This window comes from Anolis sagrei, chromosome 2, assembly GCF_037176765.1.
Source record: "Anolis sagrei isolate rAnoSag1 chromosome 2, rAnoSag1.mat, whole genome shotgun sequence".
In the NCBI taxonomy this organism is placed as follows: Eukaryota; Metazoa; Chordata; class Lepidosauria; order Squamata; family Dactyloidae; genus Anolis; species Anolis sagrei.
In genome coordinates, this window is record NC_090022.1 from 121,947,718 (window position 1) to 121,966,291 (window position 18,574).

General features: G+C 40.6%; 1 protein-coding gene across 1 annotated transcript in view; it reads left to right on the top strand.

Annotated features, from left to right (window-relative positions):
• GLP2R (glucagon like peptide 2 receptor) overlaps positions 1 to 18,574 on the top strand; it is a 49,083-nt gene that overhangs the window by 7,249 nt on the left and 23,260 nt on the right. The gene's annotated exons all lie outside the window — the stretch shown is intronic.

Here is an 18,574-nt window from a genome sequence, read left to right on the forward strand (position 1 = left end):
GAGAATCAAATGAATTAGCCTATTCCATCCTGTTGCCTTTCAGATATTTTGTAGTGGTACCCTCATCAGCCTCAGCTAATGTGATCATTTGGTGTTCAAGTCAAAACAGATCAGGAAGACCCCAGACTGTGGAAGGCTGCCTTAGTGCTTGCATATGGCTCATCCACATCTGTGAAGGACAACTTGAATTTGGGGAATGGGGAAGAGAAAAGCTGGAAAATGCACATTGGAAAGAGTTGTGGCTAAAGCAGTGGTTCTCAACCTGTGGGTCCCCAGGTATTTTGGCCTACAACTCCCAAAAAGCCCAGTCAGTTTATCAGCTGTTAGGATATCTGTGAGTTGAAGGCCAAAACATCTGGAGACCTACAGATTGAGAACCACTGGGCTAAAGAGACCTGCTTAGTACGCATGTGCAATTGATAAAAAATGATTCAAAGGTAATTACAAAATGGGCGGCATGCTGGCACTTTGTTTCTAAAGTGTTTCTAAAGTATAGTTAGTGAAAAATCCATTACTATAACGAGAGTAATGAAATTTCATTACTTTTTCGTTATAGTAATTGTGCATCGGGGGGGGGGGCTTCTGGGGCACCTTGCTTTCTCATTTTTACAGCTATTGGGGTGAAACTTTCTGCAGTGGTAGAACACATTTACCACTGTCAGCCTACCAAATTTCAGAATGTTTCACTTATCCATGGATGTTTGTGGAATTTTCAAATTTTTCATAAACAATAGTTTTTAATAATAAAGAAAATGTGTTCCTAGTTTGAAAGTGTCATTTCCTGTTTAATGGTGTATTACTTACTTTGAAAGTAGTTGTGCTACTCCAGAAACTTTGTTTGTGTGGCAGAAACTATATTGAACTGGTGGAGACTCGATGATGAGATATTCATTGAAAAACTATTGCACTATAGCACAGTGTCCCTCCCACACAAAAAAAATGTTTTTGCAGTGTAATAAACTTTCCCCATATTTTATGATAGAACCAATTAGAAAATGACATTCATAACCCAGGAACAAAAAATCATAGTGTAAAATTTAGTGGAATTTTGGCTGGCTACGGAAGGGCAAATCTCTCTTTCCGCTATCGTGATTGGGGCTTTCTGATGCTGATGCATTCTGGGAAATGTAGTTTAGAGCAGGGTCATTGAATTCCCTGGCATAGGGCTCCTTGCCTTCCCAAACTACATTTCCCAGAGTTCTGTGCTACTTTCTCTCTCCTTTCCCTCTCCTAATGGAGAGAGACCATTAATTTACAGATGAATGGGAGCCTTTTTAGCTTTGCTTTGCTTGCTTGCCATGAAAATTAAGCTAACTTTGGGAGAGTATTAGATAAGTTTCAATTCTAAGGTTTTTGGCATGGGCCATGCCCACCTGTCAGATATCACTTCAGATGTACAGATTTAACAAATTTTCTTACAACTTACAAAACTTCCAAAAATTTTGCACATTCCTGCTGATTAGACTAGCTCCAGTATATGTCATCTTATTTAGCTAATCTAAATTGCCTTTCTATACACACTCATTGTCACATGAACACTAAGATGAGGACAATCTGTTGAGTAGTCTGTTTGTGCTAATATAAAATGAACAGGCATCTCTTTCATAGCAGTGGAGTTTATACAACAAAATCGCCCAACCTCCTGACACAGATCTGTTTCTTTGCTCAACATGCCATCTTGAAGGGTGACCTCTGAAATCTGCTCATCTTTGCTGTGTCCATTCTTTGTCTTCCTTAGACATAGAATGACCTTTTTGAAGTGGATTTATTTTTTTTTCCACATAACTATTTCCTCCCTTTCTCTTGGATCAGGAGTGTCAAATTAATTTTCACTGAAGGCCTAATTAGCCTTATGGTTGCCTTCAAAGGGCCGTTTGTAATTGTAAGACTGTATAACTATAACTATGTTGCTCTGAAATTGAAAGCCTTGCAGGCCGCATAAAATGATGTAGTGATCCGGATTCGGTCCATGGACTTTGTATTTGACACAGAGATAAACAGAGACTGGATGGTCATCTGTCAGAAGAGTTTTGATTGTGTGTGTTCAGCATGGCAGAATGCGATTGGACTGATCACCTTTATGGTCTCATACATCTCTACAGTTCTATGACTATATCCTGCCAATTATAGAATATCCCATCTGCCCTCTCTTCCAGATAGTATAATTCATTCTGATAAATTGTAACTTAATTAAATATTCAGAGGCTCACATGTCTTTACACTAATGCACAGAGCATGGGAAATAAACATGACAAACTCCAACTTTTAGCACAACACCACAAATATGATATCATAGGCATCACTGAAACCTGGTGGGATGACTCCTATCGCTGGAATGTAGACATCGAGGGCTATAACCTCTTTCACAGAAACCGAACAAAGGGGAGAGGAGGCGGAGTAGCCTTATATGTCAAAAACTCTTATGCTGCAGAAGAGATGCATGACAGCAATCCGGGAAACCAGCTTGAAAGCATCTGGATAAGAATCAAGGGAACTGGGACTCAAAAAGATCTCGTTGTAGGCGTCTACTACAGACCTCCAAGCCAGGAGGAAGAACTGGATGAAGTCTTCTGCCAACAGTTGACCAAACAGGCACAGAGAAGAGATGTAGTAGTCATGGGCGATTTCAACTATCCCGATATTTGCTGGAAAACAAACTCGGCCAAGAGTACAAAGTCCAACAAATTCCTTGCTTGACTTGCAGACAATTTCATGGTCCAGAAGGTAGAAGAGGCAACAAGGGGATTGGCTACTCTTGATCTCATCCTAACAAATGGGGAGGACCTGATCGATGCGGTTGAAGTGGTAGGATCCTTAGGGGCAAGTGACCATGCGCTCCTGCAATTTGAGATACAAAGGAATGCCGAGACTAAGACAAGTCAAACCCGCATTTTGGACTTTAGGAGAGCTGATTTCCAAAAAATGAAGGAAACACTGAGCAGCATTCAGTGGACACAGATACTAAAAGACAAGGGAGTTACGGATGGATGGGAGTTTCTCAAGAGTGAAATACTCAAGGCGCAGTTGCAAACTGTGCCAACAAAAAGAAAAAATAGGACAAGTGCAAAGAAGCCAGAATGGATGTCCAAAGAACTTCTAACTGTGCTGAGACACAAAAGAGACATGCACAAGAAGTGGAAAAAGGGAGAAATCACCAAAGAAGAATTCTAACAAATAGCCAACACCTGTAGGGAAAAGGTCCGCAAGGCTAAAGCAAAAAACAAGCTCAGGCTTACCAGGGACATTAAAAACAATAAAAAGGGATTCTTTTCTTATGTCAGTAGAAAAAGGAAAAACAAGAGGGAGTGGATGAGGGATTTGAGGACATCCAACTCCAAATTGGGAAACAAGTCGTACAGGAATACCTGGCCACTCTAAATGAGTTCAAGTCCCCAGGGCCAGATCAACTACACCCAAGAGTATTGAAGGAACTAGCGGAAGTCATTTCGGAACCATTGGCAACCATCTTTGAGAGTTCTTGGAGAACAGGAGAAGTTCCAGCAGATTGGAGGAGGGCCAATGTGGTCCCAGTCTTCAAGAAGGGAAAAAAGGATGACCCAAACAGCCTCACGTCGATACCGGGCAAGATTCTGGAAAAGATTGTTAAGGAAGCGGTCTGCAAACACTTAGAAACAAATGCAGTCATCGCTAATAGTCAACATGGATTTATCAAAAACAAGTCATGCCAGACTAATCTGATCTCTTTTTTCGATAGAGTTACAAGCTGGGTAGATGCGGGGAATGCCGTGGATGTAGCGTACCTGGATTTCAGTAAGGCCTTCGACAAGGTCCTCCATGACCTTCTGGCAAGGAAACTAGTCCAATGTGGGCTAGGCAAAACTATGGTGAGGTGGATCTGTAATTGGTTAAATGGACGAACCCAGAGGGTGCTCACCAATGCTTCCTCTTCATCCTGGAAAGAAGTGACGAGCGGAGTGCCGCAGGGTTCCGTCCTGGGCCCGGTCCTGTTCAACATCTTTATTAATGACTTAGATGAAGGGTTAGAAGGCAGGATCATCAAGTTTGCAGACGACACCAAATTGGGAGGGATAGCCAATACTCCAGAGGACAGGAGCAGGATTCAAAACGATCTTGACAGATTAGAGAGATGGGCCAAAATGAAGTTCAACAGTGACAAATGCAAGATACTCCACTTTGGCAGGAAAAACGAAATGCAAAGATACAGAATGGGTGACGCCTGGCTCGAGAGCAGTACGTGTGAAAAAGATCTTGGAGTCCTCATGGACAATAAGTTAAACATGAGCCAACAATGTGATGTGGCGGCAAAAAAAGCCAATGGGATTTTGGCCTGCATCAATAGGAGCATAGTGTGTAGATCTAGGGAAGTAATGCTACCCCTTTATTCTGCTTTGGTTAGACCACACCTGGAATATTGTGTCCAATTCTGGGCACTACAATTCAAGAGAGATATTGAGAAGCTGGAATGTGTCCAGAGGAGAGCGACTAAAATGATAAAGGGTCTGGAGAACAAGCCCTATGAGGAGCGGCTTAAGGAACTGGGCATGTTTAGCTTGAAGAAGAGAAGGCTGAGAGGGGATATGATAGCCATGTATAAATATGTGAGAGGAAGCCACAGGGAGGAGGGAGCAAGCTTGTTTTCTGCTTCCCTGGAGACTAGGACGCGGAACAATGGCTTCAAACTACAAGAGAGGAGATTCCATCTGAACACGAGGAAGAACTTCCTGACTGTGAGAGCCGTTCAGCAGTGGAACTCTCTGCCCCGGAGTGTGGTGGAGGCTCCTTCTTTGGAAGCTTTTAAACAGAGGCTGGATGGCCATCTGTCGGGGGTGATTTGAATGCAATATTCCTGCTTCTTGGCAGGGGGTTGGACTGGATGGCCCATGAGGTCTCTTCCAACTCTTTGATTCTATGATTCTATGAATATGATTTTTTACTTGGAGGGCTAGATAAGTGAAAGCCTGTTCTCATCCAGTATGAGGCAGCCTGGGTTTTAGGATCCTCAGAGGAGGGTTTTCTCTTGGAGCCCTTCTGCACAGGTCCAAAACCTCATGATGGGTCACGGGTTAACCTGAGACATCCAAATAACGCCTCAGATTAACTCGGATTAATCTGGAGTAAACTGGGATTTCCCCGTTTAGTTCAGATTAATAAAACACCTGAAATGATCTGAACCTTGCTAAAAGGTGTGGGCCTGTGGGAATGTATTCTGTGATCCTGGGATCAATCCTCATTGCAATCCCAGTTCTTTGGACTCTGAGAGCATGAAAGAGCAGGATAAATCCCACCGTTCCAGCTTCCTGTTTTCCCCCAAAACTTACTGCAGGGGCCTCGCTGCATGCATTTATACATTCATTTTGACGTATTAGGAGCTTTCGCCGAGGGACCAGAGCATGCAACCAGCCCCCTCAGATATGCTTTGGGGCAAAATGGGGGGGGGGGGCTGGGGGCTAGCTGGGGGGGCTGGGGGCCGCTGGTAGATTTGAGAGGGCACATAGCCACCAACCCAGCAAAAGCACGGAGTTTGAGTGAGGTGGGGCCTGAATTCAGGGAGGTACCGGATTTAAATATCCCAGTTCTTTCAGGGATTTGGTCCTGTCTGGAAGGGCCCTTGATTTCACCAAGATAGCTGCTCTCATGCTGTGGACTTCTGTTCCATGGTTGGTACCCTCTTTTTCTATCTTTGTGATGACAAAGAACTTTGAGCCTTGGCAATCTGCTGTAGAAAGTCTCATTCGGTGTGTGTTATTCTTATCAGTATCATTTTAGGTGCCTTAAATGCTAAAATGTGCTTTTAATTGTTTTTAAACTTTGTATTATATATGTGCAGTCTGTTTTAATGCAAACCTGCAAATCTCCTTGGGTCCCATATTGGGAGAATGGCAGAACAAAAGCTAAATAACTAAATAAAGAAATATATGGATATGGAGCCCCTGGTGGCGCAGTGGGTTAAACCACTGAGCTGCTGAACTTCTTGACCAAAAGGTCATAGGTTCAAATCCAAGGAGCAGTGTGAGCTCCCACTGTTAGCCCCAACTTCTGCCAACCTAGCAGTTTGAAAACATGCAAATGTGAGTAGATCAATAGGTACCACTCTGGCAGGAAGGTAACTGTGCTCCATGCAGTTATGCAGGCCACATGACCTTGGAAGTGTCTATGGATAATACCGGCAGCAACCCCCAGTGTTAGACACAATTGGATTTAATGTCAGGGGAAAACCTTTACCTTTACCTTTTTATAGATAGTTCTGGGTACCAGCTGTTATCTATGTTGCATCCCAGTTCAAGAAACAAGACCATAAGATTAAATCCACCACTCTGGACTGTAGGAAAAGCAATCCTTGTTTATTGATGAAAAATTGGTTACAAAAGAAAGGTAAATGCAGAGTAAAAAAAGCCACAGAAAAACACAGTAGTCAATAGGATCTCTGAACTTGAGCAAAACTTCAAAAGCCACAAAACAATAACCAGGAGTCTGTTAGCCTTTTACTAACCATGAACTTGGAAACTACAAGCCTCTGGGATTACTGGCCATGGAACACAGGAATTCTGCCAAGACCAGCCACAGTCCCGAACGTTGCTTGACCTAAAGAAGCACCCGGCAGGGATGCTCTTAAACCAAAGAAGCTATTCTTAGAAACACCCCTTGAATTTTCTGTTTGGGCCTCTTTCTGCTGAAGGCGCTGTGACCTTCGTACAGACTGGGAAACAAATCTATCTCTCACTATCTGTTCTCTTCGGACCTCATTATCAAGCCCAGGTGGGGAGATATCATGGCTAACTTCCAAAACATTCTCTTCTAACTGTTGGGTTTCGTTTTCATTCCCACTGACCTCTGCATCAACAACAGATTCCACACTGTCAGAGTCAGGGAGAGCTTGCTCAGTTTGAAAAACTATCAGAGAATCCTGTTCACACAGATCAGGATCAGACTGAACCCCAACAATCTAAGCTAACCCCAGTTTGCCTCAGGGGTGTGATTTGTGGCATGGGGGTATGCATAACAGGTTTTATAGAGGCAGATATGATTACTTAATGGCAAGGGTGGGAACTGGGCATCCCATAAGCCTCTTGCAGATTTTGGAGGAGGTCACCCATTGGACCCCAGGCAGCCCTCCAAAAATGAACAAAGAGTCTAGTTTTCTAGACAACTAATATCCAAAACACATTGAAATGCATTGAAATGCAATTTGGGTTAGAAGTGTTCAACCCAAAACAGTATAACAACAAAAACAAACACCCAGCTCAAAAGGAGTGATGACTCTTTACTTCCAAGCACTCAAACTGGCAGCCAGGCCCGTAGCCACGATTTCGTTTCGGGGGGGGGGGGGGCGGGGGGGGGCTAAAAAAATTTCAGGAGGGGTTCGGGGGGGGCTGAGTTTCGGGGTGGGGGCTGAGTCTGAGTGAAAGAGGATCTAGCCTAGCAAACCTTTTGTATCATTACCCCAATACCCCCATGCATATGGGATATATTGATTATGGTGATCACATCATGATATGAATAAACATAACAGTTTAAATAATGCACCAGTAAAGCCTTTTCGCGAACCACCATGAGAATTTCGGGGGGGGGGGGCTGAAGCCCCTCAAGCCCCCCCCCCCCCCCCGGCTACATGCCTGCTGGCAGCCATAGCAGCAGCCTTCCTCCTGCAGAACCAATTAGGACTATCAATTAGGACTATCACACAAAATGGCGGACTGGCATAGAAGCAGAACTGTCACTTATTGCACAAAACTATGTGCAATCCAACATCCCAAAACAAATCTTTCCAAATCTCTTGATGGGCAAAAACCTGACTGCACCATGGAATGGCACCTTACCTGGTGCAAAGGTCCTTATTTGCTTGCTCTATATTCCCAGGAATCTGTGTTTGCATGCATGTCACAAGATGGTGGCTTTGTGCGATAAATTCTAGAGACCACTGTTGTGGCCTCAGAACATGTTTTCATCTGGTTTAAGGGCATTATCATTATTTCTGACTGCATATGTACAACTGAGCATGTTTAAACAAACTATGGAACACCATGGCCACTAAGAAACCCACCCTTCCCCTTCCTTGCCTTAATTGCTAATTAAAATATACAATATATTATTGCTCTCTATTCTAGAGGCAGTGCATTTCTGCCAAATAAAGGAAAAGAGAATGATTGAACAATCAGCCAAGTAGGTTGGGACTTCACAATATGAAAGTCAAAGAATAGCTGGCTGGGAAACAGGAAAAGAGAACTCTATTCATATCCTGCACTTCCCAAGAAGAATTTAATCAGTGCAGAGTTTCTGTCTTGCCAAAGCTAAAGCAGGCATGTATGTCATGTTTCCTGCCAACATGTGGAATTTTTGCCAGATTGCTAATAACTATAAGATATTACTCATGTGAGAAGAAGTCAGCTAAGTGACAATTGGATTTTTAAATCTTGGAATCCAAGGTAACATAAAGCCTCATTTAGTTCAACAGTTCAACAGAAAGAGTCTTTTGTCAGCTAGGCAAGCTTGCATAATGTAAGGATCAGTGAGAATGGCAAATAAAATTGTAAGAACCTTATTGTTCCCTCCTCCTTTTATAGAGTTGTACTTCCTACTAGGAATGGGCACACCTGTACTTCTTGATTTATTACATTATTGTCTGTTGTGTTAGATTTATTGGTATCTTGCATTTTCATCGAAAAATTGAGACCTGGAGCAGCTTACAGTTTAAAGAACAATTATAAACATACAAAAATGAACTTTAAAATAGAAAAAACTATTATCAGACTATTTACAATTCAAACCTAAAGATAAAAGAATAAAATGTAAAAGTTGTATATCATTCGCAAATTGAATGGCACCACATATTTCCTAACTTATATGAATTTTATACATTGTTCTCATAGATAACAGTATGTTTGTATTTCAAATGTATGCATGGTTTTATAGACATGAATCTTAAAAATGTGCAAATTTCCAAAATTTACCCCCTTCTTAATTTTGAGAGACACACACTTCTAGTTTTCCAAACCCAAATAGCTTCTTTTGCATACCTAGTTCATATTTGACCGCTTTACATGACTTTACTTTTTTATAAGTTTATGTGAGCTCCAGGGAAAAATAACTTATGAAGAGGCAATAGTTATAAAAAAAGAAATTGTAGTTCTTCAAGAAGAATATGTATGTTTAAGAAAGAAGTCTCACATTCCCTCAATTACAATTTGCAGAGTATTTGTAAAGGAAAGCTATGACAATTAAATAATGTGTGAATCTAAATTATGTTAGACTATAGACATTTCTTCAATCATCTTCAGCTAAGGTACATTTTTCTTAACTGAATTGTGGCTCAGACAGTAACCTGTAAGCCATTTAATGACACAACTCATTATTCATTGTTTAAAACTAGACTGAATGTGACCAAAAACACTAATGGATAATTTTAACCATAAACATTACTCAGCCATACTGCAAAACTGTTACTCCCACAAAACACAAATTATCTATATAAATAAAAATGTAATGTTGGTTTGTGGGATTAACATAACACAAAAACCACTGAACAAATTGACACCAAATTTGGACACAAGACACCTATCAGACCAATAAGTGTCCATGACTCATAAAAACATTTTAAAACACAGCAGAAGAGACTTAAAAGCCAAAAAATAAAAATACATTTCAACACATGTGCAAAACCATATATATAAACACATATATACACATATACAAAAATATATATACACACAAAGCAAATATACACAGACTGGGCCACAGCAACTCATGGCAAGGGATGGCTAGTATATTATATAAACCATTAATTGTCATTCTCTTTCTCAATTCGGGACACCAATATTTGCAACAGAGCCTGGCTTATTCATCTTCTATACCTGTCCAAACGTTGGCCTTCCCTGGGACACATTGGAAGAAAAATGATTGTCTTAGGCCAAACATAAAATACACTAATACTAACAATAACTGATGATAATAAAAAGGTTCAGTGCATAATTTTTGTGATATCTAGCACTACAGATAAGCAAAAAATGGCTTCACATAATATTATGTGCCGCCTTATTCAGAGGGTCTTTTAAAATCATCGAGCAGGCCTTCTGGATAAACTGATTGTAATTTTCATGCAAATTATTAATAATACTCTGATATTTGTTGACATTACATATTTTGATTATTCCATTCCTTTCCATTGTTGTCTACAAAGTTCATGATCAAGAACTGTACACTTAAAAAACTGTACAACTGTACAAAAAATATCTTTATGGTTTAAGGAAAATTACAATTGTTTTGGGCCACATTCACAGGTGTCCTGGGCCGCATACTGCCCATGGGCCACAGATTGAACAAGCTTGTTCTATACCAACCGTAAGATATGTCAACTGCTAAGAAAAATAATGTTACTTAAACTAGCAGGGGTGAATAAGAACCCAAATTTAATTATTTTCCAAATATTTACAGTAGTGTTTCTATATTTGTGGGGCTGAGGTGGCACAGGGTTCCTACGAAAGTGGGAAAGACAAATATAAATAAAAATAGCAAATGCTTTTATTATTATTTGTGTACTGAGATAACATTTCTTTAGGCATCCTCTAGCACAATTCTATGGTCTTCTTCTTCTTCTTCTTCTTCTTCTTCTTCTTGTATTTATTTATACCCAGCTTTTTCTCTCCACAAGGAGACTCAAAGCAGCTAACTGCTGCCAGAAGGTATATTTTTTGGCAGTAGGCCGTGTTAAATACAGCAATCACTGCATAATTAAATCTGCTAATGCTTAACCTGCAAATGTGGAAGGAGGTGCTTGCTTTTCAAAGCCAGGTCACTCCTTAATTGTGTTTAACAACAGAGGATACCAACAGGGAAATATGTAAATTGCAATTTTGTGAGAATATATATATATATATATATATATATACCCACAAAATTGAAATTTACATATAACTACTATTCCAAAATTCTTTAATGTATGATAGTCAAACCCATTCATGTTGATGGGACACAGGTCTATGCACATATTTCCATTATTCCCTGTTTCCTAATTTTATTCGATTCTGCATAATTGAAAGCTGGTAAATGTGTACCTCTGGTGGTCTTTAAATGTCTAAGTACTGTTATTAAGGAGGTCATGACAGAAAAAATGCACCTACAAGTTAATACATTTTTGTGGCAGGGCTCTGTGATTATCCCATTTTCTAACAGAGTTCACCCAGAATGTTGAGCTAATTAATAGGTTTGGTTGTAGACTTGAGTGGTGTTGTGGAGAAACTGAGTAGGTCTATTTTTTCATACTTTCTATCTAAAATGAGTAATTGAGAAGTTCTAGCAAACAGGTACATATTACTCAATAAAGCTACCCAAGCAATGATCTTACTCCCAGATGCTGAGTTTATCATACAACCAGTACTGTGACACTTTCACAATAATAGGGTAACTAACAATGCAGTAGTATGTCTGAATCTCTAATTTTGGGGTTACTGAAGCTTGGAAATAATAACTTGTTATAGTGATGTTGTAGAGAATGAATTAATGGAATGTCTATAGTGTCCTTCCATGCATCCAGTATTAGTCAACATCTTTGTAAATGACCTGTGTATGGAATAGAGGGCATGTGTATCCAATTTTCAGATGACACCAAATTAGGATAGGTAGCAAATATCCCAGAGGACAGGATCAGAATGCAAAATGATCTGAACAAATTGGAGAGTTGGGTCAAAACTAAGAAGATTAATTTCAATACAGAGAAATGTAAATTCAACAGGCAATATAAAGGACAGATGATTGCATAAATAAGGGATGAGAGACAGCTGACATGATAATAGTACCTGTGGAAAGAAATAGGGGTCTTAATAGATCGCAAAACAAACATGAGTCAACAATGTCCTGTAGTGACCAAAAACAAACCCCTAATATATGCCTAGGTTACATGAACAGAAGTATATTTCCAGACTGAGGAAACCAATTGTACCACCCTATTCTGCTTTGGTCTAACCTCTTGCAAAATACTATATCCAGTTATTGCCACCACAATTCAAGAAGGGAGAGTGTACCAACAAAGGTGACCCAAATGGAAAAAGACTTGGGAAACATGCCCTATGAGGAACGACTTAGGGAGATGTTTAGCCTGGAGAAGAAAAGGTTAAAAGATCTCTAGAGCAGGACTTCTTAAACATTTTCTACTCAAAACTCCTTTCCACCTAAGAAATGTTTACATGACCGCAGGTATATAGGTATATAAAATAGGTATACAAATCAAATTATTACTTATAATAAATCAGCATTTGCAAGGCTTGCTAAATTGGATGATTTTTCTTTTTGTAGAATTATTTTTGGCAAAGTCCATTGTAAATGCTGCACATTGTTGCTAACACATTTGTGGAAATGGGTGATGTTCAGAAACCTTTTCCTGTTGCCAATTTTTTGTGATCCCAACATTGAGCTAAGGCGGCCCTATGTGGGTTCAGGACCATAATTTAAGAAGCAGTGCTCTAGAGAATTGTGATCAAAATACTCAATGGTCTGGAAATGAAGACCTATGAAGAATGTTTTAGGGCCCTGGGGTATTTTTAATTTGAAGAGGGGAAAACTGAAAGATGGCATATAGTAATATTTACATGTTTGAAGGGATGCCATGTAGAAGATGGAGTGAACTTATTTTCTCTTGCTGCAGAAATTAGGATACAAATCAATAAATTTCAATTACAAGAGAAGATTCTACCTAAACATTAAGAAGAACTTCCTTGCAGTAAGAGCTTCCCAAAACTGAAGCAAACTGCCTCAGGAAGTGGCCATCTCTCCTTAGTCAGAGGCCTTTAAACAGAGGTTGGATGCTCATCTTGTGTCTTGTGCTGGAATATATAATAAATTGATTGAATTCGGTTTTTTAGTTGCTTTAGTTTCTTATTCTTGTATGACAAGAAGTTGAAGTAGATGCCTTTGAGTTACAGTCCAGTTCTATGATTCAATGCTTGTTACCTGATATTGATTACTTTTCTTGCTTGACCCCATAGGGCTATTGGTTTCTTGGCAATATAGCTATATTTTATTTTGTTCATTATTTGTTCTAGGTAGGAGGGAAGTATTCTTGCTAACTTATACAGTAGCAGAGGATAGATTTTTCTTTCTTTTAAAAACAGGTGAAACAGTTCATTGCACTGTGCAAATGTGATTGCCTTCTTTGTTGACATGATAGATATTTCCTCTGAAACCATTAATCATAGAAGGTGATGGAGTATGCTGAAGTGGAGGTGTATATCTGGGTTTGTGTGAGGAAGTTCAATCTGTTGTTAAAAATAAAGATAAACCCATACAGGCCACTTCAGGAGAGAGGCAAGTCAACCTGTACTCTTCATGTAAAGATGTTGAAGCAGTGGGGCAATACTTGGGAAGAGAGGAAATTTGGGGGGGGGGTGTCATTTTCATACGGAAAGTCACTTTGTTATTGGATAGACCTCACCTGGAATACTGTGTCCAATTCTGGGAACCACAGTTCAAAATAAATTTTGACAAGCTAGAAGGTGTCTAGAGGAGGGTGAGTAAAACAATCAAAGGTCTGGAGACCATGTCCTATGAGGAGCATCTTAAAGAACTGGGAATGTTTAGCCTGCAGAAGAGAATGTTGAGAGGAGACCCTTTCACAAATATGGCACTTTTTGCCACTGCGCATTATGTTTGGCTGCAGTTTTTTTTATTTATTTCAAGGTCATGGAAAATTGAGGTGTGCATTAGATTAGGTGGCACATAATATTTGAGGAAATATGTTGGGTTTTTTTTTACTACAAATAAGATATTTGTAGTAAGCATAGGAATTTGTTCATGTATTTTTCAAACTATAGTCTCCCCCCCCCCCCAACAGTCTGGAGGACTGTGAACTGGCCATCTGCTTAAAAAGTTTGAGGACCCCTTAAATAAAGCATTAATTCCCATAATAAGTACTGAGAAAGTGAAACCAGGTTCACAGGATAAGGCTTATGACCTCATTACATTAGGCTCCAGCTGTGTCCTAGGACCAACAGAGCCCTTCACATGCCACAGGCTGCTTCTGGTGGGGTTCCATCCTGGCTCCATCCTGGAACCCTCCTAGGATGGAGACCTGAGAACATTGAATGCCTCCTGTGTTCTTATTGCCTAGGATGGGGACAGCACCGGGTGGAAGCGGGCAGTTATGCTTCCCCCTATGTGATGGGGAAAGTGGTGATGTGGGTGATGTGGGACACAGGGCAACTGTTTCCCCCACAGCTACCCACATTACTCATGCTGCCCAGAGATTCCACCCCCCCCCCCCCAGCTGTCACCCGCATTAGGAACCTTCATGTGATGAGGTCCTTAGAGTTAGAAGGCCTTGGTTTGTTCCTTGAAATATAAGGGAATTGCTTGGAGTCTCTAGGTAGGACTTTCCCAGAAAAAGTGTGCTTTGTTTTGTGATCCTAATAAAGAGGGCAGTATTTTGGGTTTACTGTGATATTACTGTTGTTCTGTACCACCAAGTTGGCTTTAACTTATGCTGACCCTATGAATGAATCTCCAAGGACCTCTTCACACAGGGCTAAATAGCCCTGTTTTGGTGCTTTTGGCTGGGGCTTCAGATGATGCTCAGCAGGCCCCACCCACATTCCTCCTGGTGGGGAAAAGTGTGGCAGGGAATGTGCATCACTATGTGATGTTGCCCTTTCATCCATCTGATTGGGACAGGGCACCGACACACCCTGTCCCATCCACATCATCTGATGGGGGAAGGAGGGAGAGTGTCCGAGGCACAACGAGACACCTCCCGTGCTTTCCCTTTCACTGGCAGCTGCTGGCAAAATGGCACAGTCCCTGTGGACTATGTGAAGAGGTCCCAAGAGCAGGTTTATTGACAGCCCAACCTAGGTCATAAAAACTTGGGGAAATTGTTTGCTGTGATAGTATGAATCTATCAGTAATGTGGCCAACCTCTTTTGTGACAGTCTTCCTCTTTAATGAACATCATTAACTTCTCCAATGAAATCTCATGGTATGTCCAACTTCAGATACTCTCAGTTTAGCCATTCTTGCTTTCAATGAGAATCCAGACTAGATTTGTTCTTAGATCCTTTTATTGTTCTTTTTGGCAATCCATGGTATCTGTACACCTCTTTACTATCACCAAATCTCAAGCAAGCTTGGATTTTTGTCAACTTTCTTCATTGTTCAGCTTTCAATATATGCTACTCAGGCAGGGTATAAATCCAATAGATCCATCCATTCATCAAATGGCAAGGATGATTCTGATGTTATTGTTCATGATATCTTTGCATTTTAAAATCCTTTGTCACTCTCTTTACAAGTCTTAGCCATCTTTTGAATTGTTTACATTTCAAACTATTGTGAGTGTTTGCAGTTAGTTATAGTACACAGAAACATAATCAGAAAAACAGGTGATGAAAAAGAGGAATGAGTCTGTCCAAAATCTAAGAAAATTTGGCTGGCAAGGACGCTGGAGCACTAAAAGAAAACAGTTTCTGTTATATATTGGTCACTTCACTAGACATTGTACCTCAGCCAGAAGATAAAACATGTCAGCAGCATACCAGGGTTGTTTTGATTGCAAACAGAAGTTGTTAAGTGTATAAAGGAAAAGGTTTTGTCCCAAGAAGATGTCAATGGCTAGAATGACTTCAGACTAAAAATGGAGGGGTAAAGAAAGACAGGATGTCAATAGGGAAGTTTGTGCAAGCTACATTTTGAGACTTTTAAATTGGATTTTTTTTTTACTTTGGTTAAACTGTAGTGTGTTGCATCCATGGTAGACAAAATGTAGGTTCCACTTACATCCCAATAAGCATAACATTGAACATAGCAGTGATAATGATGTGGCCATCCAAATAAAGCAGTTAAAAAGGATGCGGTAAATCTATTTACAGATGTTTTATATATCGATTATGTTCAGCATTGTTTTCAAGTTTTTCTTATACACCCTTTCATATTGTCTCAAGGGCCAATAATTAGCTATCCACTTCAGACAGACTGAAAGAAAAGGGAGAAAATCTTGAAGAGTAAGCGTGTAAATAGCTTGATAGTCATTTGAGTCCAGAAACAATATGTCTCATCTGGTTGTTGTAAGTTTTCCAGGCTGTATGGCTATGTTCCAGAAGCATTCTCTCTTGATGTTTCGCCTGCCCTCTATGGCAGGCAACCTCAGAGGTTGTGAGATCTGCTGAAAACTAGGAAAATTGGGTTTATATATCTGTGGAATGCCCAGGGTGGGAGAAAGAACTCTTGTCTGTTGTCTCATCATTTCTAGGTGCTACAGAACAACATTCAATGAAGATAGTTGAGCTTTGTTCTACTTGTAGTTAGTTACTATAGGGAGAAGATGCACAACTTGATAAGCCATAGCCTGGTTATATAGGGATCCTGTTGTATTTGCACCACACAAAAAATATGTTCAGTTGGAAGGGGAACATTGCACATTTCTTTTAAATAGAATTAATCTAATGCCACATTGAAGGCATTTACAACAGAGTTGTGGTACCTTCATGATTTGGTCCCAGAATTATTATTATTATTAATAATAATAATAATAATAATAATAATAATAATAATTTATTTTTACCCCGCTCCATCTCCCCCAGGGGGACTCGGTGTGGCTTACATGAGGCCACGCCCATCAGTGCAGTACATACATTGTAATAGGGTTACAGCCTGTGTTGGATGGGGCCGCACTCCCCCTGAAGACGCAGGTTCGCAGCTTGGGTGTGACCCTGGACTCATCGCTGAGCCTGGAACCCCAGGTTTCGGCGGTGACCAGGGGAACATTTGCACAGCTAAAGCTTGTGCGCCTGCTGCTCCCGTACCTTGGGAAGTCTGACTTGGCAAAGGTAGTCCACGCTCTGGTTACATCCCGTTTAGACTACTGCAACACTCTCTACGTGGGGTTGCCTTTGAAGACAGCTCGGAAGCTCCAACTAGTCCAACGCTTGGCAGCCATGATTTTAACAGGAGCGGAGCGCAGGGAGCATACAACCCCCCTGTTGCGCCAACTCCACTGGCTACCGATCTGCTACCGGGCTGAATTCAAAGTGCTGGCGTTGGCCTTTAAAGCCCTAAACGGTTCCGGCCCAAGCTACCTATCCGACCGCATCTCTGCCTATGAACCCACCAGGACTTTGAGATCTTCCGGGGAGACCCTGCTCTCGATCCCGCCTGCTTCTCAAGCTCGGCTGGCGGGGACGAGAGATAGGGCCCTCTCGGTGGTGGCTCCTTTGCTGTGGAACGCCCCTCCTACGGACATTAGACTAGCACCATCTCTAATGGTATTCCGCAAAAAGGTGAAGACCTGGCTGTTTGAGCAGGCGTTCAAATAATTAGTGCAATGATTGGTTAATGAACACTGGAATGGAACAATGGATGACGAATCTGGAACATGTTTTTGATGACGAGACGACAGTGGATGGGTATTGTAGTAACTGTTTATTAATTGTGTAATGTGTTAGGTTGTTAACTGTTTCTATACTATAGCACTGAATTTTTGCTGTTCGTATTTGTTGTGAACTGCTGTGAGTCGCCTTCGGGCTGAGAACAGCGGTATATAAGTAAGGTAAATAAATAAATAAATAAATAATACAAAAACATAACAATACCAGAAAATAAAATACATAAAATGAAAAGAAATATAGTAAAAGACACAGACAATATAAAACATGCAATTAAAAACAGAGGATTTCACTGGGCAGGGCCACATTCAAAGCTAAAATTTTAAAAACTCTGGGAGATAGGATGATGCAAATCATCAGGATGAGGATCCAAGAATGAGGGAGGATTCAGTTGCATGAACCATAAATAAAGTGCTTCTAAGGACGTTTAGTGCAAAGTTTGGTCAGGGAGTTTCTTACATTCAATCACTGAAGGCACATTGGAATAGCCAGGTTTTCAGGTTCCTCCTGAAGATTGCTAGCGTGGGGGCTTGCCTAATATCTCTGGGGAGTGAGTTCCAGAGCTGGGGGGCCACCACAGAGAAGGCCCTCTCTCTCATCCCCGCAAGTCACACTTGAGATGTGGGCACTGGGCAGGAGCGAGAGAAGAGCCTCTCCGGAATATCGAAGAGATCGCGTGGGTTTGTAGATCACGTGGGTTCGTAAAACATCATCACACAGTATTATTTAACTGGTTTTTTTTTTTTAATTTGCATTGGCTTTGTTTTAAATTGATCAAAGTGTGTGGTTGTTAGCCGCCTTGAGTCCCCGCAAGGAGAAATGTGGGGTATAAATAAAGTAAATAATAATAATAATAATAATAATAATAATAATCCTATCACTAACTAGTTGTTGATTACTTCAGTGTGCCATTATATGTACTATTCTTAAAAGTAACTTCCAATGTAATGTAATTACCCTTTCTAAAGGAAAATGGCATTGCTGAGAGATAGGAATAAGAAAACCAAATGCAATCGCTTCCCCAAAACAGCTTATGTTTTATCGGCTGCCCAGTCATCGTACAGGTTGAATATCTCTTCTCCAAAATGCTTGAGACCAGAATTGTTCCGTATTTTGAAATACTCATATTTGCTTATCTATATACATAGTGAGATATCTTGAAGATGGAACCCAATCTAAACACAAAACTCCTATATGTTTCATATGCACCTTGTGCATATAGCATGTATGTA